We start from the raw sequence: 26,373 nt of genomic DNA, 5'->3' as shown, positions 1-26,373 counted from the left end.
TCCTAGCCAAATATAGTTGCACAATTTTTTTAAAAAGTAAAGTGTTTGTCAGCCTAGAATTTCTGGCAAGCTGTTGTATGGGAGCTAGGTATTATGATTTACACTTTCCATAGCACTATTTAGTTGAGCTAAACAAATATTTGATTTTATCCCTCATAATAACCCTGAAGTACATGGTGCAGTGGGGAAATGACTTGACTAGCAAGCCAGAGGTTGCTGGTTCAAATCCCCACTGGTATGTTTCCTATATCGGGCAGCAGCGATATAGGAAGATGCTGAAAGGCATCATCTCATACAGTGCAGGAGATGGCAATGGTAAGCCCCTCCTGTATTCTACTAAAGACAACCACAGGGCTCTGTGGGCACCAGGAGTCAACACCGACTCGACGGCACACTTTACTTTTACTTTACTTAAGTATATGAGAATTACCTTGATGGATCAGCTTCTATTCTGGTTCCTGTTGCATATATGCCTTTGGAAGCTCACAAGCAAGGCAAGTGAGTGATGGTGATTCCTTGATATTTGTCCCACCTCCTTTTCTTAATTTCAAAGATGTACTGCATCTTTATTTACTTACTTACTTATTTGTTTGTTTGAAACATTTTTATACCACCCCATACATGTCCCTGGGTGGTTCACAATAACACACACATTAATTAAAACATTAACACAATTACAACAATTTAAAATGCAGATAAAAACCTCTAAAACTTAAAACTTTAAAAATATAAACTAAAATCCTGACTAAACAGGTATGTTTTCAGGTCCTTCTTAAAAACTTCAAGAGAAGGGGAGGTTCTAATTTTGTTAGGAAGCACGTTCCAAAGTCCCAGGGCAATCCTAGAAGAAGCCCAGTTTCCAGTCACCAGCAACTGAGCTGGTGGCAACTGCAACCAGACCTCTCCTGATGATCTGAATAGGTGGCTGGTTCATGAAGAAGAGATGTTCTTTTAAATACCTTGGACCCACGCCATTCAAGGCTTCATGGGTAATAAGCAATATTCTGTATTTTGCCTAGAAACCTATTTGCAGCCAGTGTAGTTCTTTTAAAATGGGTGTAATATGATCTTTTCAGGTAAACTCAGAGACCAACCTGGCTGCTGAACCCTGTATCAGCTACAGTTTCCGGACTACATGCAAAGGCAGCCTCACAAAACTTTTGGAGTTCTTTGAGAGTGTCAACAAGTGTGTGGATCAAGGTGATCCAGTTGACATAGTATACCTGGACTTCCATAAAGCTTTGCTTTTATTTTATTATTTATTTATTTATTAAATTTATACCCCGCTCAAACTTATGTCTCTGGGCGGCTAACAACAATTAATACACATATAAAAGTTAAAACAATATAGTAATTTAAAAACCATAAGATTAACAGTACTTTTAAATTAAAAACCTGAGAAGGCTTGGGTAAAAAAATGGGGTTTCAAATGTTTTTTAAAAATAGCCAGAGATGGGGAGGATCGTAACTCAGCAGGGAGCGCATTCCACAATCTCGGGGCAGCAGCCGAGAAGGCCCGTCTCTGTGTGACCACCAAACGAGTTGGCGGTAACTGGAGGCGGACCTCCTCAGATGACCACAATGAGCGGTGGGGTTCGTAGCGAAGAAGATGCTCTCTTAAATACCCAGGACCTAAGCCGATTAGGGCTTTATACGTTATAACTAGAACTTTGTATTTTGCCCAGAAACCTATCGGCAGCTAATGTAACTCTATCAGCAAAGGAGTAATGTGGTCTCTCCGAGATGACCCAGAGACCAACCTGGCTGCTGCATTCTGAACCAACTGAAGTTTCCGGACTACGTACAAAGACAGCCCTATGTAGAGCACATTACAGAAGTCAAGTCTGTAGGTTACCAACAAATGCACCACTGTTCTGAGGTCATTGATATCGAGAAATGGACACAGCTGGCGTATCAGCCGGAGCTGATAGAAAGCACCCCGGCCACTGCCTCAACCAGAGAAACCAAGGAGAGGTGTGGAACTCCCAGACTCTGTGAGTACTCCCAGACAGTGGACCTGTTCCTTTTTGGGAAGTGTGATCCCATCTAGAACAGGTAGATCAAAATCATCTCTGGAGTTCTGACCCCACACAATAAGTACCTCTGTCTTATCTGGATTCAGCTTCAGTTTATTCTCCCTCATCCAACCCATTACTGCTTCCAGGCAGGCATTTAGGGAGGATATGCCATCAACTGAAGAAGTTGACATGGAGAAGTTGATCTGGGTGTCATCAGCATACTGGTAACACCCAGCTCCAAATCTCCTGATGATCTCTCCCAGCGGTTTCATGTAGATGTTAAAAGCATTGGAGAGTGTATGGAGCCTTGAGGGACACCATACTTAAGCTCAGATTTCGAAGAGCAACAATCTCCAATTGACACCATCTGGAACCTGTCCAAGAGGTAGGAGCAGAACCACTGTAAAACAATGCCTCTCACCCCCAACCCCCTCAGATGCTCCAGAAGGATACTATGGTCAATAGTATCGAAAGCCGCCAACAGGTCCAAAAGGACCAACAGAGTCACACTTCCTCTGTCAATTCCCAATTGGAGATCATCCATCAGGCCGACCAAGGTAGTCTCCATCTCATAGCCCACCCGAAAGCCAGTTTGAAATGGGTCTAGATAATCAGTTTCCTTCAAGAGCGCCTGGAGCTGAGAGGCCAACATTTCCTCAGTTACCTTGCCCAGCCACGGGAGATTGGAGAGAGGCCTATAATTGCTCAGCTCTGAGGGATCTAGTGCAGGCTTCTTTAGAAGAGGTCTAATAATTGCCTCCTTAAGACAATGAGGCATCCTGCCCTCCTTCAGAGAAGCATTTATGATTTCTATACTGGTATAGCTGCCCCACAGTCAATGAAGGCACCCCCTGTCTCCCCATCTCCAGACAAACCCAGACACATTACAAATTAACTTCAGCCAAGTCTCAGTAACAAGTGGGCAAAACAGCTGCACCACCAGCTGTGCCACTGGCACTCCCTCCATCTTTATAGGCTCCCCCAAAGAAAACTCAGAGTCACCTCTCTCACAGGTGACTCCAAGCTGGGACAGATGAAAATTAGTGCTCACAGATGGAAATAGTTGCCAGCACTCAGGAAGACGAAAGGGCAAAACACAGCTACACAGACAGGCCTCCAAGCTGTTCATGCTGAGCTGGGGGGAGGTGGGTGGCCAGGAGGCTATGAAATATCACCAGACCAAGGTCAGGAGACAAGCTGACACAATCCAAGCCCCAGTTATCTTCTTCGCCTCCCTTACACTCCCTCTTTTGACAAGCTTTTGACAAAGTTCCTCATCAAAGACTCCTGGGGAAACTTAGCAGTCGTGGGAGAAGGGGACAAGTACATGTGTGGATTACTGGTTGAAAGATAGGAAACAGAGGGTAGGGATAAATGGAGAGTTTTCACAGTGAAGGGAAGTAAGAAGTGGGGTCCCCCAGGGATCTGTACTGGGACCGGTGCTTTTTAATTTATTCTTAAATGATCTAGAAGTGGGAGTAAGCAGCAAGGGGGCCGAATTTGCAGATGATACAAAACTCTTTTGGGTAGTTTTTGGTTACAGTTTTTTTTTTTTTTAGCCTATTCTCTGTTAACTCCCCTTTGCCTTTTTATCATATAGCACATTCCTTTCCTCTCTGTGCTACTGTAGGTTTCTCTGCATAGTGTACTGTCTCTTCTCTTTCTGCACCCTCAGAGGCTTGCACTCCATCTCTCATCCATGCCCTCTTTTTTTTGTTTCCTTCCACACTCTCAGACATCTCAACAACGCCATTTTCCAGCTACCCTCTTTTCTCTATGCTCCGCATAGCACTCACCTCTCTTTGTATCACCACAGCCTGAGTTCTGCCCCCCGCTCATTGTTATCCCATTTCCTCTCTCTTGCCATCCAAAAGGTGTCTCTGCATTTCTGTGTCTCACCTATTTTGCTCTTTATTTTTCCACCCCACCAGCCATCCCATGTTACTCTGTGTCAGTTTGATACCACAGATGCCAATGAATGCCGTGTTTACATGGAGGTGTTCAGCATTATTAAACAAAACAACTGAAGGCTAATTTATTCATCCTAAACTTTTCCAGACATAATATCAGGATTCAGTATGACAGTGCAATTCAAAACATCACCTTGTCTGCTGTACTTGTAATCACTATGTTTTAGCTCAGCTCCTTTCAACAGGGAGGAATATCATGGCCTGGGGATACATGATGTTATATTATTAAAGCTAAGGAGGTCTCACTCTGGTCAGTATCTGAATCTGAAAAAGCTCTATGTAAGCTGCTTTGAACAGAAAAACAGGTCACCTTGCTTTCGTTCTCTCAAGCTCTTTCTTATGTAGCTTATCCGAAGGACATGGAGAACAGAAAACGAATGCAGCTTGTTGCCCATCATCTGACTGTACACCATTTCTTCCTAGATTACAAAGTACACATGGCAAGTGGGTCCCTAAGTATAACTGAAATGCAGATGAAAATAATGCAGTTATGAAATAATGCAATACTGGCCCTGAAGTTGCACTGTCATCCAGGACTCTGATATCTCTGAAAAGGTGTAGGTGAAATTAATTAGCTTTCAGCTGTTTAGCTTGGTAATCCTTTCTAAGGATTACCTGGCCACTCCATGTATCTCTGGCACTAAGATGATGCACAGAGTTGTATGGGTTATTGCAGGTGTTTAAAATGATCTCAATGCAGCATTTTCTGACCATTCCCAGTGATGCATTCACACATGCAACTTAACAGGAGAAGCTAAGTCTGCTAGGGCTGGAAATCTCCTAGGGTTGGACTTCTGGCTGGTTGGCAGTGTTTGTGTCTGCCAGAGGAGAAGCCTGAGTGGGAGATTCATTCATACCAGGTGCGGGCCCCAGCTTGTGGGAGGCCCCACATTCCTGAGCTGACTGCTGGTGTTGAATACAAAGCTTGAACCACAGGAACTTTGCTCCCAGGAGCTTTGCTAACAGGTAACAAAGGAGTTTTGCAGGAATTTAGTGGGAGATTGGCAGGAAAAGCTGTGGGGAGGCACACAAGGCAAGAATAAGGTGAGTACTACCCAATCTTTCTAATTTTCTTGGAGGACAAAACTAAAAACCATTAATTAGCTGACAACTGTACCCAGTACCTAGCTTCAAACCCCATATACTCTAAATAGCCAATAAAACTAGTTATGAAGTTGGAATGGCAGCAGGGGAGGGGCTGCTTCCCAGTGACTTGCACAGAATGCTGCATGCATGACTATCTGCCTGAGGGGCAGAAGTCGTGGATGTGCGCTCAGTGCAAAGAGCTCTTGGCTCTCAGGGAACAAGTTCGTTCCCTTAAAGCCAAGGTGGCTGACCTGGAGAAGTTCAGGGAGGCAGAGAGGTGTGTGGATGAAACTCTCAGGGATGTGGTAGAGGCATCCCACTCCCATGCTGATGGTGCTTCTGCTGTCATGGAGAATAAGCATCTCAGAGAAGGAGGACATCGGTCTGAGGAAGAGGGAAACACACCCCTTCCTTGGGCAATGCGCCCATATCCTCTCGCTCAGTAGATACTCCTGCAGGGGCTGGGGGCCTCCTAGTAGTGGGTGATTCAATCCTTAGGGGCATAGAGAGATGGGTCTGTGGCCCATGTGTAGACTGCACGGTTACTTGCCTGCCTGGTGTGAAGGTTTCAGACATCACACAGTGTCTAGATAGAGTGTTAGGCAGTGCCAGGGCAGAGACAGCTGTCGTGGTGCATGGCGGCACCAATGATGTGGGGAAATGTAATTGGGAGGTCCTGGAAGCCAAATTTAGGCTGCTAGGTAGCATACTGAAGTCCAGGATTCCCAGGGTAGTGTTTTCTGAAGTGCTACCTGTTCCACACGCAGGGACAGCCAGACAAGTGCTGCTGAGGGGTCTCAATGCGTGGATGAGACGGTGGTACCGGGAGGAGGGGTTTAGATTCATTAGGCACTGTGATACATTTGGGGGGAAGTGAAGCCTGTACCAAAGGGACAGACTCCACTTGAACCAAAATGGAACCAGACTGCTGGCACTAAAAATCAAGAAGGTTGCAGAGCAGCTTTTAAAATGATATCTGGAGGATTGCTGCAGGAACAGGGTAGTATCTGCTTCGGCCAGCAAAATTCCCTAAGGTATGAGGTTGAACATGTTTTGGATAAACCAGAAGGGGACAGATTAGAGCCAGAAGTTGAGCAGAAGGAAACACAGGGCAGCTTGCCAAATAGGTCAAATGATGGTAAGGGGGATAGCACACACCAACACCAGGTGAGGGATTTGGCATATAGGTGTCTGTATACCAGTGCCATAAGCCTCCGAGCCAAGAGGGGTGAGCTGGAGTACTTGGTTACTAATGAAAACATAGATATAGTGGGTGTAACAGAAACCTGGTGGAATGGTGGGAACCAGTGGGCCATGATTATTCCTGGATATAAACTCTATATAAGGGACAATGAGAGGAGGGGAGGGTTGGGAGAGGAGTAGCACTGTATATAAAAGAAGGGATAGATTCCAATAAACTAGAATTGTTATGTGTAACATTACGAGGACTGAAAAGAAATATGTTACTAGGGACATGCTATCGCCCTCTGGATCAAAGTGCTGAGAGTGACCTGGAGTTGGAGAAACAAATCAGAGAGGCATCAAAGAGAGACAGGGCAGTTATAATGGGTGACCAGCTACCCACACATAGACTGGGTAAATTCACATTCAGGTAATGACAGAGAATCCACATTTCTAGATGTGCTAAATGACTGTGCCTTAGAACAGTTAGTCACTGAACCAACCCGAGAGATGGCGACTTTGGATTTAATCCTGTGTGGTGCCCAGGACCTGGTGCGAGATGTCAGAGTAGCAGAACCATTGGGAAGCAGTGACTATAGTGTGATCCAATTCAGCATATATGCGAGTGGAGAATTGTCAAAGAAGTCCAACACAGAGGCGTTGGACTTCAGAAGAGGAAACGTCTCAAAAATGAGGGGACTGGTAAGAAGGAAGTTGAAAGGGAAAGTCAGGAGAGTCAAATCACTCCAGAAAGCATGGAACCTATTTAAAACCACAGTACTAGAAGCACAGTTGGAATGTATACCAAGAAGGAGGAAAGGTACCACCATGTTCAGGAGGATGCCAGCATGGCTAACAAGTAGAGTCAGGGAAGCTATAAAAGGGAAGAAGACTTCCTTCAGAAAATTGAAGTCTGGACCAAATGAAGAGAACAGGAAGGAACATAAATTCTGGCAACAGAAATGCAAGGACACAATAAGGGATGCAAAGAGAGAGTTTGAGGAGCATATAGCTAGAAGTGTCAAGGGGAATAAGAAAAACTTCTTTAAATATATCAGAAGTAGAAAACCTGCCAGGGAGGTGGTTGGACATGGTGAGGGTATGAAAGAGTTTGTTAAGGAGGATAAGGAGATTGCAGAGAAGCTGAATCAGCTCTTTGCATCTGTCTTCATGGCGGAGGATACTGACCATATACCCTCTCCAGCATTTTCAGGTTTAGCGACTGAGGAACTGGGTAAATTTGAGGTGACAAGGGAAGATGTTCTAGTGTCTTGAAAAGCTAAAAATTAACAAATAGCCAGGGCCAGATGGCATCCACCCAAGAGTTATGAAGGAACTCAAATGTGAAATTGCCGCTCTCTGAGCAAATATATATAACTCGTCCCTACAATCAGGCTCTGTACTAGAGGACTGGAAAGTAGCCAATGTGACTCCAATTTTCAAGAAGGGATCCAGGGGGGATCCTGGAAATTACAGGCCAGTCAGCTTAACTTTGGTGCTGAGCAAATTGATGGAAAGCATACTTAAGGACAAAATTGTTAAGCATATAGAAGAACAGGCCTTGCTGAAGGAGAACCAGCATGGCTTCTGCAAAGGAAAGTCTTGCCTCACTAACCTTTTGGAGTTCTTTGAGAGTGTCAACAGGCATGTAGATAAAGGTAATCCAGTTGACATAGTATATTTGGACTTCCAAAAAGCTTTTGGTAAAGTTCCCCACCAAAGGCTCTTGAGTAAACTTAGTAGTCTTGGAATAAGGGGACAGGTTCATTAGTGGATCGGTAACTGGTTGAAGGACAGGAAACAGAGAGTAGGAATAAATGGACAGTTTTCACAATGGAGGTAGGTAGGAAGTGGGGTCCCGCAGGTATTGGCACTGGGACCAGTGCTCTTGTTCATAAACAATCAAGAAATTGGGGTGACCAGCAAAGTGGCCAAATTTGCAGATGACAGTGAACTATTTAGGGTAGTGAAATACACAATGGATTGTGAGGAACTCCAAAAAGATCTCTCCAAACTGGGGGACAGGGCAACAAAATGGCAAATGCGGTTCAAAGTAAGCAAGTGTAAAGTGATGCACATTGGAGCAAAAAACATCAACTTCACATATATGCTGATGGGATCTGAGCTGTCGATGACTGACCATGAGAGAGATCTTAGGGTTGCAGTGGACAGCTCATTGAAAATGTTGTCTCAGTGCATGGCAGCTGTGAAAAAAAGCTAATTCCATGCTCAGAATCATTAGGAGGGGAATTGAAAATAAAAATGCTAATATTATGATGCCCTTATACAAATCTATGGTGTGGCTACATCTGGAGTACTGAGTACAGCTTCAGTTGCCGTATTTTACGAAAGATATTGTAGAACTGGAAAAGGTGCAGAATAGGGCAACCAAAATGATCAGGGGCCTGGAGTACCTTCCTTATGAGGCTACGCTACAGCATCTGGGGCTCTTTACCTTGGCAAAGAGGCAACTGAGGAGAGACATGATCGAAGTCTATAAAATAATGCACAGCGTGGAGAGGGTAGACAGAGAGAAGTTTTTCTCCCTCTCTCACAACACTAGAACCAGGGGTCACACCATGAAACTGAAGGTTGGGAAATTTTGGACCGACAAGCGGAAGTACTTTTTCCACACAGCACATAATTAATCTATGGAATTCCTTGCCATGGGATGTGGTGATGGCTTTAAAAGCTTGGATGGCTTTAAAAGGGGTTTAAACAGTTTCATGGAGGACAGGTTTATCAATGGCTACTAGTCTGATGGCTGTGGGCCATCTCCAGCCTCAGAGGCACGATGCCTCTCAATACCAGTTGCAGGGGAGCAACAGCAGGAGAGAGGTCATGCGCATACCTCTTGGCTGTGGGCTTCTCAGAGGCATCTGGTGGGCCACTGTGTGAAACAGGATACTGGACTAGATGGGCCTTGGGCCTGATCCAGCAGGGCTGTTCTTATTTTCTTAACATGAGATTCCATATGAGTCACATGACTTTATAGTGAGATCACTTTCTCCTTGTTGTACTATTATGATTTCTAGCATATACCAATGATTCCCTCAGGAGCATAAGAAGAGGTGTTCATAATAGCTGGCCCCCTATTATCAGCTCACCAGGGCCCAACCCTGAGCACCTTTTGGTATTTATTTAGAAGTCAGATGTATCTGCTTGAGTTAATTTTTGGGGCTCAGGGTGAAGCTGGGAAGGGTGGGGAAATGTAACTGATTGAGATTAATCCCCCCCCATCCCCTGTTTTGCTGCTTTTTGTTCCGTTCTGAACTTTTGGGATGTGTAGGCTATAAAACTTTGAAAATAAATAATAATAATGTGTTGCTATGATACCTAGGGTACTGGGTCTCACCTTAAATTATTTGCACGAGTGGATCCCTAGGTATGGCTGAAATGCATCAAACAGAGAGAATGCCAAGCCACTGAGTTGGCTTCTAAACTTTAAGGGAGGTTTAATATATTCCTCGCTTTCTTGGTGTGGTATGTTATTTTAGTTTAGTTTTAGTTATATTTATTTCACATAGTGTGTTTTAAGTTCTGTTAGTTGCCTTGGGATTTTATATGATAAGGTGGGTAATAAATATAAATAAATAATAGTCTTTAAAGCCCTGAAGTATAAAAGTATCTTAATTTTAAAAGATAACATTTTGTGCTTCCTTAAAAAAGAGAGAGGCATGTTTGTGGTCCTTGTGAATTATATGTATATGTATATATTAAAATATTTATATCCTGCCTTTAGGGCCAAAGCACCATACACACACACACGAAATCAACACAGTTATCACAGTATTTAAATGATGTAAAAGCAAGGAGATATTTTAAGTTAACAAGATTTACTAAAGTCGGGTTTTGTTGGTGGAGGGGTGGGGGTGAGGGATATAACATTCCAAAGTAATCAGATAAACCTCCTGGCCTCTGCCTTGCCGGTAGATAAAGCTTTTTATATTCCTTGTCATAAAAATTGTGTTTAGCATTTAAACAAGATATGTTTGCAGACACATTGCATGTAGTACAGAGTTTGCTTTTAGAAAATTCCTTTCCTTTCATATTTAGGTTTTACTGAATGGAGAAGATCTAGTTTCAAGTGTGACATATTCTTTTACTTGGTGCTTGTTTCTAACACATAAGACTGCCGTGGCAGCTTCAAAATGCAAAAATGCACAGTACTTAAGGAATGAAGCTGCCTAGCCTGAGTGTAGCACCAGCAAATAGTGCAATCCTTATAGGGCTCAATAGGGATGCATTCCCCCTCCCACCCTTTTTTGTACACATCAGAGCATTATGGAAAATGGGAGGTTTGATTGTGCCTTACATATCCCCATCCAGACCTTCTTCCCTGTGCTGTGGAAGATACTTATGCTCTGGAAAATGAGTAACTTGCATCATGCATGGGATTGGACTGGATGGAAACTGAGAGGCACATAAAGACCATCCATTAAGGATGTGCAAAGGAGGTTTGACGTCAAACGTATTCAACATCAAACTGGTTTGGTTCAACCATTCGGGGTCAAATCGAACAATCCCATGTTCAGTCCGACCCTGGACCGTACACCCCCTGACTGGAGAGTTCCTGGATTTTTTCTTTTTAAAAATAAAAATAAAAATAAGTTTTTTTTTTACTTACCCCCTTTGGGGGAGTTGTTGGTGGCAGTGTGTATGTGTGGGGGTCCCGTGGAGGTTCCCCCTCCCCCCACTGGCCTCCCTTCATGCCTATACCAGCCGTTTGGCTGACTCTTCGGCCTGTTCGGGCCTTCCCCTTCCGGCACGGTGGCCATTTTGGAGGCCGCCACACCTGCACAATTGGCTTCTACATGACCTGGGGCGGTATAGGCATGAAGGGAGGCCATCGGGGGAGACGGGACCTCCGCATACCCCCCCTGCCTTCAACAACTCCCCCGGAGTGGGTAAGTAATTAAAAATATATATTTTAAAAAATGTTCACAAACCCCCCCAGACTGCACTGAACATTGGAGGTTTGAGGGGCTGCCAGACCAAACTGGCCCGGTCTGGTTTGGGTCTGGTCTGGACTTGAACTGAACCAGACCAGCCGGTTCTGTGCACACCCCTACCACTCATTCCTTATGGATGCCCTGGTGTGTTGCCTGCACACATGTCCACACATGAATGACCAACTGGGAAGGAAAGAACCTCAAACTCTCATGGAGTTCAGGCTTGCTCAGTGGCAGAGCACATGTTTTGTCTGTAGGTCTCAGGTTCTAATAATTTGTAAACTGAAGGGGAAGTCTTAGATGGATATACAAAGCTGACTTATAACAAGTAAGACCATGGTGGCCGCAGTTCTGCAGGGTTTCAGACAGGGATATTTCCCAGTCCTATCTGGAGATGTCAGCAGCCCAGGATGGACCCGGCCTTTCCCAAATTTTCATCTGGCCCCAGCCAACCCAAAGTTTTTTCTTCCCCCTCCTTCCCCCAACATTTGTTCCAAGGCCCAAAAATATACTTCTCACTCTAATATTTGATGGAAGACCTGACTTGCTACAGCAAGTTGCAACTTGCATTCCTCTGCCAATCTACTGCCTAAGGCAAGATGTCATTGATGTTTGTCTTCCCTGGTGATGGAAATGATTGGTCTCCATTCTTATTGTAGAGCAATTGAGGTGAGACTGTGAAAAGAAAGGGTATTCCAGAAAACCTTGATGGGAGAGGTGCAGTCATTAGAGATGTGCATTTCGTTTTGGATACAAAACGTTTTGTGCACAAAACAGGCCTTTTCAGCTGTTTTGTAGCCAAAACAAAACACCCAGTACTCAAAACAGAAAATTTTGTAGCCGAAACAAAACGTCCCTGTTTCAGATACAAAACGTTTTGTTGTTTCGGCTGTTCTGGAACTCCATTTTGCAATCGCGGAAAGTCTTTCTCCTTCATTCTCCATTTTGAGTTTTGACATCTGTTTGAATTTCCGGCCCTTCCAGCCTGCAGATTGGCCAGCGAAAGCATGGGCTGACCTGCTGGCAATTGCCTCCTTATTCCTTTTTAAGGAAATTTGAGTGTAACATTTACCCTCATTGGCCAGTGGGGAAGTGTGCATTTCACTGTTGTTGTTTCACAGAGTTGTGTGCAGATCAATTGCATTTCTGGGGGGCGGGGAGTGGATGTGCATGACCTTTGGAAATCTACCTGGTTCTTTGCAAAGCTCTGCTGTTATTGATGTGTGATGTTGATGTTATTTGGGGTTGATTCGGGGCAGAAAGGGGGCTTTGGAGGCAGAAGAGTGAGTCGTGGTAGTGCCCCAATGGGTGCCTGCTTCTGCCCAGATTCCAAAGGAATTGGGGAAAGGTCTGATTTTTAAAGAATTTCTGAAGTTTACATGACTTTGGGGCAGATTCGGGGCAGAAAGGGGGCCTGAGGGGCAAAACAGTGGGTTGGGTGGCAGTGCCCCAAGGAGTGCCTGCCACAACCCAGATTCCAAAGGAATGGAGCAAAGGGATGATTTCTTAGGAATTGTTGAAGTTTACACGTCTTTAAGGTCCCCCCGCCCCGGGAATAATTTATTTATTTATTTATTTATTTTTGCATTTTTATACCGCCTTTCGTTAAAAAATAGCCCCAAGACGGTTTACAAAAGTTAAAAACATACAATAAAAACACAATAAAAACATCATGCTAAAAGTAAAAAAAACATATAAAAACAGGCATAAAACAATACAACAGATAAAAACACCCAGAAGCAGCAGTAAAGACGATTATGTAAAAGCCTGGGTAAAAAGCCAAGTCTTTACAAGCTTTCTAAAAGCCATGATGGAGGTTTCAGCAGACCCATAACTCCACCTGGGGGTACTGAGGTGGATGGGAGTGAGTGGTGGTGTAGTGCACATAGGGTGCCAACCACCCCCATGGGTTGCTAACCCATGGAGTGCTGGGTTCTGTTGTTTCTGAGGTGTTCTGAGTGTAGATTCTCTGGTAGCATATGAGATTTTCTACAACAAACCATGAATCCACTCTCATATGCTATCAGAGAATCTACACTCAATACATCTCAGAAACAACAGAACCCAGTACCCCATGGGTTAGCAACCCATGGGGGTGGTTGGCACCCTATGTGCTCTACACCACCACTCGCTCTGGGCCACCCTGTTGCCCCACAAGTGCAGTTATGGAGCTGCTGAAATCTCCATCATTTCCTATGGGGAAGAACTTTGAAGATGTGTAAACTCCACTAAATCTTTAAAAATCAGCCCTCTACCCAATTCCTTTGAAATGATTCTGGCAGCTTCCTTGCCCCCCCTGGGCACTACCACCCACCCTACTCTGCTCTGGGCCACCCCTTCCCCCCGCCGACGTGAAGCTATAATTTTGCTGAAACCTCCATTCTTCCCTATGGGAAAAGCCTTAAACTTGAAAAATTCACCAAAAACCAGCCCTTTGCCCAATTCCTCTGAAATTTGGGTGGCAGTTTCCACGCATTGGGCACTACCACCACCACCCACTAGTTTTGCCCCGGGGCCATTTTTTAAAATCCAAAACGTTTTGGATTCGGATTTTGCAATTTTGAACAAAGAACAAAATTGGGGTGTTTTGGATTGGTTGATTTCGAACAAAGCACAAAGTGGGGGTGTTTCGGATTTGGGCCAAAAACAAAACAGAAAAAAACCAACAACGCACAACCCTAGCAGTCAGGCCTTTGTGTTACATTTCAGCTTCCAGAGGACATGCAGAGTGCAGAGAAGCCTCCTTTTGCCCCAGGATGCAAAATGACTTTACAGGGCTGGCAAGGCTTCAGCTTGACACTGTTGTACCCCACTCCCGGGCCCTGGCAGCCCAGGCCCAACCCCCAGTTTGTGGGGCCCAATGGGAACGGTTATAGTGCCTATGGGCCTGGACACCAGGGACCAAAACTAGGGCTTTCATGCAAAGAATGTGCTCTATCTCTGAGCTACAGCCCCACTGTAGCTTCCTCCACAGCTACCCCCACAAACTTTGTGGAACCGAGGTGAGGACAGGCTGGGTGAGGACAGAGCAACATAGCTGACATGGCAGTGGCAGCTATCGTGATGCTCTCTCACTCACACCCTCTTGTGGTCCTTCCTTTGACCTGCCTCACACCCCAGCCAGGAACCAAAATGCTTGAAATCAAAAGTTGGCAACCAGGGTATAGGATGAGGGATTCCTTCACATTTTGTCATATATACAGTATGGGGCCAATTCAAAATCCCGATTTCTCAGCAAAAGCATGAACTGTCCCATAATTCTCTCTGCTCACTTTAAATGGAAAAAAAAAATCCCATCCACTATTTAATTAAGAACTGCCTATTGAATACACTTTTTAAATACATACAGTTATTTACGGCTTCCCTTCATTTTTCTATTTGGTGTTATTGCTAATATTGTTGTTACACTATGCACAATGGTTTCTAAATAACAAAATGAGATTTCCTGCCGCTTTTCACTAAGTTTCTAATGCTGTGATTTATCTTTGGGAAGCATCTGCATCAAGTGTATTGGAGCATGACCTAAATTGTATCTGTGAACCTAACTGGGGGCGGGAAGCATATTACACCTAATAATATGTCACATTTCTGTTGGCTTGGTTAGAGAACCTTAAAATTTTTTTAACTCAGTAGCAATTGCCATTACCACGACAATGTTTATAAATGAATCACTTCAATTATTGCCTCAAACTCCATTTAATGTACCCACTAAAAACTGTATTATATCATAAAAGTAAGTTTATTCATAATACGCTAATGTGTAAAAGCCATTTCCCAAAGAGTTTTTTTTTTTAATTTTCAGTAATTCTTGCTGAGGTCATTAAAAGTTATTTTTCTTCACATCACTGTAGAATAAATTCTTACTTATGGAACACTTTCATAGATGCGAGGTGGGCCACAAACCTTGTTTATTTTGGGGAGTTTCAGTATGGAAGAAACACAATTCCTAGTCCCTTAAGAGATCAAGAAAGCCAAAGCCCATGTAAAGAACTCACATGGGGACTGATGGGTGCCTGATAGACTTCACGAGTACAAGAGATGGGGATGAGATGAAGACTATCAAGACACCCCTGGAGGGACAGACCTCACCAAAAGCAAGATAAGCTCAACAAAACTTCTGTCTAAGACATTTGCACTCTAGTAGGTCCAGCTTGAAGCCACCAGTGGGGAAGTAAGTTGCCTAGGGAGCAAGAGGTTGCGGGTTCGAATCCCCGCTGGTATGCTCCCCAGACTATGGGAAACACCTATATCGGGCAGCAGTGATATAGGAAGATGCTGAAAGGCATCAACTAATACTGCACGGGAGATGGCAGTGGTAAACCCCTCCTGTATTCTACCAAAGAAAACCACAGGGCTCTGTGGTCGCCAGGAGTCAACACCGACTCGATGGCACAACTATACCTTTAGGTCCAGCTCACAAGTAACTTAGCTAGATCTAGCCTCTCAAACGGAAGAATGGCCATCATTCATTTTGCATCATTCCCTCATACTTTAGCATGTCCAAGAAGAATCAAAGCACATGGCAGAGCTATGCAAATGAAGAGGTAGAATTATAGTGCATAGGGGCAGGCTTCATTTTCAAAACTTACAGTCACCAGAGGCAGGGAGCAGGATTAGGCCTGAGGACATCCATTTTCTTTCCCCCAAAATGTTAATGGTTTCCAGATAGTTAGGAAAGAATGGCACAATAAACTACTGGATGTGGGAGATACTGTTGCAGTGAAGGCAAAATCAGCCTTCTAATCCTAACTCAGAGATTCAGCTCTAATTAACCCTTGTAATAATCTTATAGGAGGTTGCAAGTAGATATGCCGATGAATTATTTATTTATTTATTAATAAACATATTTATATACAGGTGGCCCTCATTACCCATGGACCGGTTTCAATAACCGCAGTTTCATGTATCTGTGGACAGGTCTTTGATACCTGATTTCTTTATCCCCGTTATAAAAATAGGCTAAAATTTGCCTATCCGGAGTCTTGTGGCTAGATATGACCTGGAAATGACTCCCAGTGTCAATTCTGGGCACTATTTTACAGTCAAAGCCATTTTGTTGCTCTTAAAAAAAAGATTCCCATGAATTTTCACAGAAAATCAGAGGAATGGGGTGGGGGGGGGCATTGCTGGAGAGCTGGAGACCAAAGTAGAGTACTTTAATTCTCTTAATTCTGCCTTCTCCCTGCTTTTCTCACCCCCCCTTTTGGTGTATCCCATATAGGGATAAGATTTTGTTATTCGTGGTTTCTGTATTTGCCCCTATAGGCAAGAACAGAACCCCCCCCCCCGTGGATAATGAGGCCCACCTGTGCAGGTTTCAACAAACAGTTCTCAAAGCAGTTTACAAAACAAAAAAGAAAGCAGAGGATAGCTCCCTATCCCCAAAGGGCTCACTATAAAAAAAAATGAAACAAGGCACAAAGGAGACACCAGCAACAGCCACTGGAAGGACAATGTACTGAGCTGAATAGGGACAGTTGCTCTCCCCCTGCTAAATATAAGAGAACTACCACTTTAAAGGGTGCCTCCTTGTGGGAGATACGGCAAGAAGAAATAATACCAGGAATTAAGATGGCTAGGCAAGAACATAAGATAAAGTTATATGTAGATGATGTAGTACTAACAATTACCCAACCAAGGACCTCACTGGACTATGTAATGAAGAAAATTCAGCAATATGGGAAGGTTTCTGGATACAAATTGAATAATAGCATGATGCAGATGGTAACATGTAATATTAAAGATGAGGAACAGAAAGAATTAGAAGAAAGAATGGGATTTCAATCCAGTGTTAAACCAGTAACATATTTGGGGATTAATGTAACAGCAGTAAATAAAGACTTATTCAAAAATAATTACTTACTGGTATGGAAGAATATATTGGCGGATCTTAACAGATGGAAAAAATTAAATCTTTCATGGCTGGGGAGAATTTCAGTGATTAAAATGAATGTCTTGCATAGGATTAACTTTATTTCAGATGTTACCAATAAGAATCAAAGAGAAGACATTAAATGAATGGCAAAGATAGGTGAACTCTTTTATTTTGCAAATAAAAAGCCTAGAGTGAAATTTAAGATCATGCAAGATGCAAAAGAACATGGAAGATTAGCCACCCCAAATTTGAAACTATACTATCATGCCAGTTGTTTAACATGGATTGCAGAGTGGATTAAAGCTCCATACGGATGGCTTACAAATATGGAAGGGTCAGATATGACCTATGGCCTACACAGGTATTTGTGGACAGATGTAAAGAAAGAGGATGTAGAAATTAAAAACCACTCCATTAGGTACAGTTTATTAAGGGTGTGGGAGAAGTACAAACAAAGGATAAATCCAGCATTGTCGCCTATACAGCTTCGATATTGAATGTGTATTTCCATGGAGAAGAACATACAAAACAATTTAATCAATGGAGATCCTACAATTTGCAAAACCTTATGGTAGGAAGATCAAAAATGAAATCTATTCAATGTTTAAGTCAAGAGTGGAAAGAAACTCCTTCTTGGCTATTGTATTCACAGATTAACATCATAATCCAGGAAGAAGTACGGAAGCAAGGTGGGAAACTGAGAGACTTGACAGAATTTGAAACTCTAATAACAAAGAACTCAGAGCATTTGGTAGGTCTTCTAATAATAATAATAAATAATAATACTTAATAATATACAAACTATTATTGCAGTACGATTCGGAATCAGAACAGGTGAAATACTGCATGATAAAATGGATGCAGAATTTTAATAGAACAATAGCGATGCAACAATGGGAATTTCAATAGAAGGTTAATATAAAATTTACAGTGAATAGTACGTTAAGGGAAAATTGGTATAAAATGGACCTGTGTTGGTATATTACCCCAGTAATGATTTCAAAGATAGACAATAACTACCCTGGGGAAATGTATAGAACAGAAAGGTACTTTTTATCATATGTGGTGGACATATTAAAAATCCCCAAAATTTTGGGAAACAATACATTCAAAGATGCAACAAATTTTGCATATAGATTTTCCTTTTCTCCCAGAAATTTTCATGTTAAATTTTATTAAACCATATATTCCCACAAGACACACTGAACTTTCTTTATATATGATAACAGTGGCAAGAATTCTCTACGCTTCATTTTTTCTTTGTAGAGAAATTTAATGCAGATTGTTCTGTGTAGATAGCAAGTGTACTAATTTTGTTATTATTATTACTATCTTTTTTTTAAGGTTTGCAACCATTTATCTTTCAGAGTAGGAGAAGTGGGGAAGGGAGATGGCGGTAGAAAGAATTCAGGTGGATGTATACAGACTGTAATGAGAATCACTTTAATTGCTGTGTTTGATTAGTTATTTGTTTATTTATTCTGTTCTATTTTTCTTATGTTTCTCTGTTTGTATTACAGATAAAATAAAAATATTTTTTTTAAAAGGGTGCATCCCTGCCCAGTCAGGTGAAGTTAGGAGATGAGACTGTAGCTCAGTGGTAGAGCATCTGCTTATATGCAGGAGGCCTCATGTCCAATCCCTGGCAGTATCTCCAGGTACAGCTGGGAAAGACACCTGCCTGCAACCTTGGAGAGCTGCTAAGAGCCAGTGTAGACAATACTGAGCTAAATGGACCAATGATCTGACTCAGCATAAAGCAGCTTCATATGTTGGTATGTAAGTTCTCCCAAGCCAGGCTTGGGAGCAGACTTAAAGCTGGTCTCAGAACCCAGATATGAAGGCCTTTCTCAGGCAAGAAATCCATAAGGATGTCAGCGAAATATGAAAGCATTTTGATGGACAAAATCTAAAGGGTCCCACCCCGAACCCCACTCCGATATCAGATTATACTATGCAGGACTACCTTTGAAAATGAGCCCCTGCCATTCTACCCTATCTAGTCTAGCAGGAATGGTTTACAACTCTGTTTCCTCAAAATATCCTTAGTTTCATTTTCTTTCTTTCAGATTCTTCTCACTTGATCTCAAGAATAGCCCCTAGAAAAACATTGCAACCCTAAACGCATTTTTATAGATCTGGGCCTCATTTAAATTTGATAGGAGATGGCACCTCTTAGCTGAGCTAGTGAGGCATGCAGGCTTTCCTAGCATCATGATTAAAAATATTGAACTGGTGGATGAAAGACAAAAATTGACAAGGGCAGCAGGTTTATCAGGAATCAACCTTAAGCTAATATTGCATGACTAGAACTTATATCCATTCCAGCAGGGAGCAAAAAAAAACCCCAACAACCAACAAATCTACCAATCAGTGTTAGGAAAAGAAGATTAATTTATTGATGAGAAGATGATAAAACTTGAGAGGGGGCACTTGACTTTTACAATCTGATTTCACAACAGCACTGAGCAGATTAGCAACCTGCCATAGCTCGTTTCAAAAAGAACGAAACCACAGACAACTCTGGAGAAGCCCTTTCTCTGGGTTTGCTCTGCTGGCCTTAATTCACCGGTATGGCACATGCTTTGCCTGCACAAGGTCCCAGGTTTAAATCCTGATAGTTCCGATTATGGGTGTCTGCCTGAAACCTTGGAGAGTTACAACCACTCAGAGTAGATAATACAGGGCTACATGGACCAGTGATCTAATTTAGTATAAGGCAGCTTCATGTAATCAGTCTTGGCCATTGACACGGGAAGGTGTAGCCCTCTCAAGGATATTCCAAACCCTTCTCCTGAATTTTCAGCTTTGGTTTTTTCAGACAGTCTTTACTCCATTTATTTGTGGAGAAATAAGCATGCAGGCAGTATTTTATCCTTCTCTGCAGTAAGAACTGTTCTGCCATCCAATGTACTTTGGCAATGACTGCAAAGGAACTGGAAGGATCGTCAAGTTCTAGATGCTTATTGTTTTACATGTTATACCTTTAAATGGCTTAGTTAATATTTAACACAAGGCACCAATTCTAGGCAGCAGGATCGGTTTAGTTCAGAGACAGTTAATTTGCATTGTATTGACAATCCGTGTGTGCGTGCATGTGTGTGTGTATGCATTGTATCGAGCCAATATATCGGATCAGTTTGATGCATCAGTGGAGGATGGGGGGTGGGGGTGGGAGGCTACCTGAAATTGGCTGGCTCATGACAGCCATAGTGGCAACATCTTAAAATGCCACATTTTCCTGTCAGGAAGGCAATTTCCTTCCAACGACGGAAGCAATGTTACAACATTGAACGTGTAACATTTCCTCAGTACATTACTGGGGGTAGGGGTGGATGGCCTTTCCTATAGTTACAGGAAGAGACCATTAAAATTTCCTCTACATTATAATACATAAAGATGAAATGCACAGATCCTTTTGTTCGAATATATCATCTTATATGACAAGAATAAATCACACATGCAGATTGTGTGTCAGTTGTGAAAGAGGCTGTAAAAGCAGTGGCTGACATGAGGAGGGAAATTACTCAAGGCAGTCCCATCGAAACTAAGAGGACAAGTTAGGCATTGGTTTCAATGGGACTACTTTGAGTAATTTTCCTCATTATGTCAGCTAATTTAAAAAGCATTCACAAGTAGGGATGTGCTCGAATCATTTTGGCGCCTCTTTGAAGAGGCGCCAAAATGATTCTGCTCCCTGCAGCTGAAACATTTTGGTGTGGGGCGAGTGGTTCCCTTGGGAGGAGGCAGGCAGGTCCTGCTTGCCCCTCCTGTGAGCCTCTGCCACTTCCAGTACCCAGAATGTTGGGGGCAATATGCTAAATCATTGTAAACCACTTAGAGAGCTCCGGCTATAGAGTGGTATATAAATGTAAGTGCTCTTGCTATTGCTATTCATGGTGGCGCTGTACTCTGTAATGGTTTACTGTGAAAACTGCTGTCTCCTTTAAGGCACCCCCCCCATGGTGATGGGATGCTGCTCCCAGCATCCTTTGCATGGCATCAGCACACAAATGGTGTTGATGCCATTTGTGTGCTGACGCTGCACAAGGGATGCTGGGAGCAGCATTCCGTCAGCACGGTGGGTGCCTTAAAGGAGACAGCAGCACAGGCTGCTGCTTTCACAGTGAACCTTTATGGAGTACAGCACCACGATGGCGCAGTGGAGGCTCACAGGAGGGGCAAGCAAGGAACCCCTCCCCACCCTCTGGGATGTGCCTGAAATATTTTGTGCACATCCCTATTCACAAGTTGAAGAAATGGAGGAGAGCACTGAAGATGTTCTCACTTAGGGTTTCATTGGGTCGAAGGCCAACCCTGCCCACACAAGAATGAGCTTATTAAACAGTGAACGGTTTGTCTAGACTAAGCCTTTGTGTGCCTCTCTGTCTGTCTGTCTATTTCCTTTTTATTTTTCCTGCAATAAAAACCAATTCATTTAATTATGAAGCAGCTTTATTACCACCTGACTAATTTCTTTCTCTAACCCCAGCTCCTGCCTCTGCTAACACAGAATGTTATTATTGGGAACCCAATTAACTAACAAAGCTCCTCTGTGTTCTACAGAAAACAATTGGTTCTGAAATATTACAGCATTTCAAAATTAATAAGCTGCCAATCTCTCCTCTCTGTGTAAAAAAAAAAAGTCAGTTCACAAACTGCACATTATTTGCAAACAGTTTGTTTCAACTCCAACCATGAAATACTTCAAAACAAATCACTGTAGTCTAGATTAACACAGCTTCTGCCCAAATGTTATTTTTTCCAGTCATAGTTTGAGAAAGCCACCCCCTTTCCTCCTCACCCAAAATACTTATGGCTTGTTAAAGCTATATGTATGTAGGTATCTTTTTAGGTTACAATGGGAATGCTTCTGCATTAGGAACCCAGGAAGCTGCCTTATACTGAGTCACAGGGCCGGCTCTTACCAGTAAGCAGATGATGCACCACATCAGGGTGCAGTCTGCAGGAGGGCATTGAGCCAATGAGTCAGGGCGTTGCTTCCCAACTGCGAGGCGCACCTGTGCAGTTAAGTCTCTTAACTGCGCAGGCACGCCTCGCAGTTGGGAAGCAATGCCGGGCCAAGCAGCAGGCCATGACATTGCTCTGATATCTTCTGCCACGGGGGGGGGGGGGGTAGAAGGACACACACACACCCCCGCAGCCATCCCCTCAGCCATGCGGCGGCTCGAATTGGCAGGATGCGGCGAGAACAAAAGACGCAGTGATGAAGTGGCCGGCAGCCTCATAATGGAGCCTGGCGATGGGCGGGCAAAAATGGCAGGGAGGGAGGGAGCCCGGTGGGGAGAGAAAGCGCTGTTGGGGGCGGGGGAAGTTGCCTCTGGCAGGATGTGGATGGGGACCTCCAGAACAATGGGGAACTGACTCTCTCTCTTTTTCTAGCCAAGACTGCTCCATTCTCTCTCTCTCTCTTTCTCTCTCTCTCATTCAAGCCAAGACTGCTCCATTCTCCCTCTCACTCAAGCCAAGACTGCTCCATTATCTTAAATACCCAGGGCCTAAGCTGTGTAGGGTCTAATCATTTATAGGTTATAACCAGCACCTTGTATTTTGCCCAGAAGCGTATTGTATTTTGTATTTTGCACCTTGTATTTTGCCCAGAAGTGTATCTAAGCTGTGTGTCTAATCATTTATAGGTTATAACCAGCACCTTGTATTTTGCCCAGAAGCATATTGGTAGCCAAATAGCTCTTTAAGTATAGGAGTAATATAATTATAATTATATTATATACATATTATGTACATAATTATATTATATACAATGTTATGCACATAATTAAGTAAAATCTTTGTGTATTAAATTTTGAATACACACTAATTGTAATTATTTTGAATTTTTATTTTTTACTATAAGCGGGAGGTGCTCAACAGAATGTTGCATCGGGGTGCCAGATCCCCCAGAGCCGGCCCTGCTGAGTCAGACCGTTGGTCAATCTAGCTCCGTATTGTCCAGGGCTGCTCAGCTTCGGCCCTCCTGCAGATGTTGGCCTACAATTCCCATAATCTCTGGCTATTGACCACTGTGGCTGGAAATTATGGCAGTTGTAGTCCAAAAACATCTGGTGGGCCTAAGTTGAGCTTGCAGTGGCTTCACAAAGGGTTCAGGAAGGAGTCTTTCCCAGCCCTACCTGGAGATGCCAGCCAGGGATTGAACTTGGGACCTTCTGCATGCAAAGCAGATGTTCTACCACTGAGCTACTGCCCCATCCCCATTGTGTCAAATTAAGAGAGAACCATCTTTAGCCTTTTGTATATTTAATAACTTATGGGCCAGTTTAGATATGTCCAAATGGCCCTGCTCACACACAGTAAGGGATGTGAGTGTGCACACACCCAGCCTTCCTTCCTAACATGCCATCCTGCTGATTCAAAATCACATTCAAAACCACAAAATCACCCCTTATATGTGATTAAATACTAACTTAAGTCAGTGCAGATGGCCTTTCTCTCATGCAAACACTGGGAATGGGAGCTAGATATGTACAAATTAAGTAAATATATGCAAGCCCAACAAGTTGACACAATTTATTATAATCAGACAAGAAGAGTGGAAATAAAAGGAATATTCTGCCAGATGAAATGGAGATCGTATCACTTGGATTTGCTTGTCACCACTTCTCACAGTTCAGCACTGCAGTGTTCCAGTATAACAGTGTGATTAGTCTTCTATATGGAAACTCCAGCAGTTGCAGCAAAAGAATAAAACACAGTCATTCCTTTCTGCTAGGCTGTCCTCAGAACTGACAAAAGGAAGAGTGAAATGAAATTGCATTGCAGTTAAATGCACAATACATTGGCCAGTTTACTACTAATAATACAAATATTGATATACTGTTTTTCAACCAAGGTTTCCAAAGCAGTTGAGAGAGAGAGAGAGAGAGAGAGAGAGAGACAGAGACAGAGACAGAGACAGAGAGAGATTATGGTTCCCTGTCCCCAAAGGGCTCACAATCTAAAAAGAAACATAAGATAGACACTATCCACAGCCACTGGAAGAAGACTGTGCTGGGGGTGGATAGGGCCATTTGCTTTGCCCCTGCTAAATAAAGAGAATCGCCACTTTAAACAGGTGCCTTTTTGCCCAGTTAGCAGGGGATTGCCTGCTAATGTGGTGATAAGGTTGAACAAGCCCTTACTGCATGGCACAATTGCTGAGCTTTTCCAGCCCGGTCATGCAGCCATGGTAAGGGGGTTGATGCATTGCCTTTACCTCAGCCATGTGAGCAGGACATAAAATCTCAGCAGTTGCACCACACAGTAAGGGGTCATTCAAGCTTATCACCATGTGAACTGGCCAGGAAGTGGTGGCAACAGCAAGAAGGTGAGGGTGAGCAAGAGAGGGAGAGGGAACTGGTGGCAGCAATGGCAGGAGGGGGGAGTGGCAAGCTAGGGGCCACAACTAAAGTCTGTGTGGGCCACCAATGGCCCGCAGGACACACAGTGAAGAACAGTGCCCTATAGGGCTGTGCAAGACCCCCATGAGAAATGTGAGTGTCAGCAAAACTCTTTGGGCTCCCCTTAATATGGGCAACTCAAAATGGCCTCTACAGAGAAGTGGCTGCAGAGGCGGCCCTTCCATGAGGTAAGGTGAAGCAGTCACCTCAGGCAATAGATTATTGGGGCATCAGCAGGGTGGAAATACTCCTCCAGCTGTCACCATCAAAGCAGCTCTTTGGAACCAATCTGACCCTTGCAAACTTTCCAAGAAGACCCTCTCCTCACACTCTTGGCAAACCTTGCCAAAAACACAAGGAGAGAAGACAGCATTTTGCACTTCATCTCGGGTGATGCAATACCTTGAGGCTCTCCTCGGTGGCTGCTCAGTGAAGCTCCCGGAAAACGTAAGCACTTTTCCCCCCTTTAAAAATATTTTCCCTGAAAATGAATATTAAATGAAAGCAAATGAAAATAGCAACAAAACAAAAATGAGCACTAAAGCAAATAAAATAACGAAATACAAGAAAGCAGATTTTCTTTCACAACCTCAAATTTAATATTCTTGTCATATAATTTAATTGCCCAGGTGCAGAATTTTGATTTTCTTTCATTCAGAGGGCAAACAGCCCTTCTTGAAAGAGACCCTCATGTCATGCCTATGAATTATGCGTATCAGGAATGTTTATTAGGGCAAGGGGTCCCCACTCAGGAATGAAGAGATGTAGAATTAGCCAGCAGCTCCTATGATATTTCAAGGCAACGAAGTACCAAGTTTGTACTGTATAAACAGACTTTGTTTCCAATTACTGAGCAGAGAGATAACCTTTCCTCCCCTTGCACTCATAAAGACATTGCAGCGGGAATTGTGTTTGATTGCTGCCACATTGTTGATAGAAAGATTGTCAAACAAAAAGGAGACTGGAAAAGGTCAGTGCTTATTAAGTGTAGGAAAGAATTGATTTCAGAGGGAGGAAAGATGAAATGACCAAGCTAAGCATACCTTTACCAAGCAAGAGAAGAGATGTAAGAATTAGGGTTGTACGATTATGTTGGTCTGGCAGACATGACGGATCAACGTGCCCTCTGTCAGGCACGGCTGGAGGGAGTCCCGACATGACAGCAGGGAGCTTCTGACAAGTTGGAACTGTCAGAAGCTCCCCTGCTGTCAGGAGTGGAGCCACCATTGAGTGGACGGGTTCAAAGAACCCAGGTGCGAGCCACAGAAGGGCCATGCGAACCCTCGGGAGTTCACTCCTAGCCAGGATTTGTTGGCTGGGTGCATTCCCCCCCCCACTTTCTTTCTTGTTGGAGGAAGACAGAGGGAAATAAATGTACCCAACCAGTAAACACTGGCTGAGAAGCGTGCATCTGGCAGGGCTGCTGGGGATGAGGAAGAACCCAGGCATCCGTTCCCTGGCTCCACCACTGCCTATTTCCATACCAGAACTCCATAGATATCTGACAAGTTTTTCGGACTGGAACTACCCTGCCTTGCCCTCTCTCCCTCCTTTACCTTGGACTCGTGTGGTGAACCAAGCCTGATTTTGTGCTTAGGAGCTAGCAGATGAAATTAGGCTGGCTTCACCAGTGTCACAAAGTGACCAGTTCTTTTATACGGTGACCATGTAGGATCTGGGCGCACAAGATAGAAAGGAGATCAAAGCAATCCTAAATGATTCAATGGGCTTTATTAAGTACAAAAGAACAACAACATCAATCTAATTGAGCAGAAAACAGAACAATCTATCAGTATTACTAACAATATTTCAACCATAGCCAGCAACAACATTCACCCAGTGTTCCTAACTAACATATGTGTGTGTGTTAAATCT

The 26,373-nt window shown here is 43.4% G+C and overlaps 1 long non-coding RNA gene across 5 annotated transcripts in view; it reads left to right on the top strand.

The window, feature by feature from the left end:
* LOC128346578 (uncharacterized) overlaps window positions 1–26,373 on the top strand; it is a 112,494-nt gene that overhangs the window by 4,512 nt on the left and 81,609 nt on the right. For 4 of the 5 annotated variants that reach the window (XR_008317060.1, XR_008317061.1, XR_008317059.1 and 1 more), the window contains exon 2: window positions 17,736–17,834. This is a non-coding gene — a long non-coding RNA (uncharacterized LOC128346578). Of the gene's footprint in view, window positions 1–1,722; window positions 1,995–17,735; window positions 17,835–26,373 lie in introns of those variants that run through there. The other variant, XR_008317063.1, reaches the window with a different exon arrangement.

This window comes from Hemicordylus capensis, chromosome 2 (assembly GCF_027244095.1).
Source record: "Hemicordylus capensis ecotype Gifberg chromosome 2, rHemCap1.1.pri, whole genome shotgun sequence".
NCBI classification, from domain to species: Eukaryota; Metazoa; Chordata; class Lepidosauria; order Squamata; family Cordylidae; genus Hemicordylus; species Hemicordylus capensis.
The sequence above is the reverse complement of the archived record's forward strand: the minus strand, read 5'-3'. Positions and strand labels throughout refer to the sequence as shown.